The sequence below is a fragment of the Impatiens glandulifera genome, chromosome 1 (genome assembly GCF_907164915.1).
Source record: "Impatiens glandulifera chromosome 1, dImpGla2.1, whole genome shotgun sequence".
NCBI classification, from domain to species: Eukaryota; Viridiplantae; Streptophyta; class Magnoliopsida; order Ericales; family Balsaminaceae; genus Impatiens; species Impatiens glandulifera.
The window spans coordinates 57,493,198-57,495,258 of record NC_061862.1 but is presented as its reverse complement, the minus strand read 5'-3'; positions in this window follow the sequence as shown (position 1 = coordinate 57,495,258).

Here is a 2,061-nt window from a genome sequence, read left to right as displayed (position 1 = left end):
TCACAATGAAGTGAGGGGTCGAAACATACTGCATTAACTACTCGATAAATATGTTAGGGAAACGGACAACATAAAATAGTTCATGGATGAATTCTCATCTTATTGAGTCAAAAGATTTCCGAATGTCAATTTTGAAAGTCACCTTTGGAGATATAGCTTTCTTTCCATAACTTTTCAATAAACTCTACATAAGAAATATGTCACGGGAGATAGAGCGATTCCGAATAATAGTTGATTGCCCTAAATTAATTAATTTTGAAATAACAATTTTAAATCTTTGCGAAAGAATTTTAGAGATGTTTTTTTTTGGAAAACGGTTAATACAATTTCATTAAAAATCCCAAAAGTGGGAGGGTCAAGAATCAAATTTAGAAAAACCTTAACTATGATTAAAGGATGACAATCAAAAGACCCTAAAGAATTTGATTAGTAACATTCACAAAAACAAACAACAGAGATTACAAACGAAAATAATACAATAAAAAAACAGATCCTAACTACCCCAATCAGGGTGTTTATTTCCATATAAACATGTGACGTCATAAGACCTTCTTCCCCTTCCCTTCCCCTTCCCATTCTTCTTGCGATGTAAGGAGATTGAATTGAATAAGATGATGAGACTTGCTTATTTCCATTGTATAATATTTCTTTGTACAAACTCGTGCTAATATGATAGAAAAAGCTCTTTTTCAGGACTTCAAGGTTCTTATCTTTGTTGTCCTCTACTTGAATGTCATGATTCTTACTTTTGTTTCCTTTAGCATCAACTTTGGTATCCTCTGCATCAGCCTTGGTATCCTCCGTTTCAGCTTGATTAGTCTGAGTATTTTCCTCTTTAGTTTCCTTTACTACAATTTGACTTGTTTGAGAATTAAATTCATTCTCTTCCTCAACCTCTGTTTCATTATAACCTGTATACTCTTCTTAATCAAAGTACCATTTACCCTATTTCCTTCAATCACATTGTTTTTTCCTTTTCAGAGTCTTCATTGGCTTCAACTTCCTACTCTTCCTCCATATTTTACTCTTTAATGTTAGACTCCTCTGTTCTATTTTTCTGCTTTTTTTTCTTCCCGACCTTTCAATATTCTTTGTTCTTCTACCTTAGCATGAGCACTTTTTGTGCTAATATGTTGGAAAGTATTGCAGAATGAACACATGTGTGGCCTCTACTCATAAGTGATTCTCATGATAATAGATTTTCCTTTTTGACATTGTCATTTTATTTAACAATGTGCTTCGAGGATGCACCTCAATGCTAATTCTAGCAAAAAAAATATGATATCCTCCTTCAGTAATTGAGTCTGTATATAATAATTTACCCAATTAACCTATAAAATGACTAAGAGCTTCTACATTATACATGTGTGTAGGGATATTCCAAAATTTGAACCATATCTGAGTTGTTTTCTTAGGTTTACTTAATATATTCAAACCTTCAGGACATATTTCCAACTTTATGCAGTTGGATCCAAGATATGTATGCCCATTTTTCAGAATTTTATCCAGATTAGATCACTTTTTGAATTTCAGAAAGTAGAGATCATGTACATTTGTTGAAATTTTCTCTAGTCCCTTTTTCTTCCATGCTTCATAAGTGCCTCTTTGGTGACTAGTAAAGAAACTCTATTCTTTTTTATGTAGTTTTCCACCACTACATTTTCCCATTCCTTAATATAAATTTCTTTTACTATAGCAGACAATTTAAATTCAAAAGGAGAATTCAGTATCTCCACTTTTGTCTATACATTACCCAAGTAAGAATTTCTTTGTATGCATGATATTCAACATTTTTTCCAATGTTGTTCTTTCAGACTTCATTGATTTTTCATGTAGAATTACTTCTGATAGTATAGGTCTTCGATTTAGGAGTCTTCATTAATTTCCTCACTATTTCAACATACAATTTTACTATCACTTCATATTCATCCTTCTTGAGTAAATTATAGTCCTAGAGATAGTGAATGTTAAGATGGACTATTGTGTTTTGCATTTTATCCTTATTAAGTATAATCTCTTATTTCTTAGCATGCATAAGGAGTTTGGTGATTTGATTTTTTA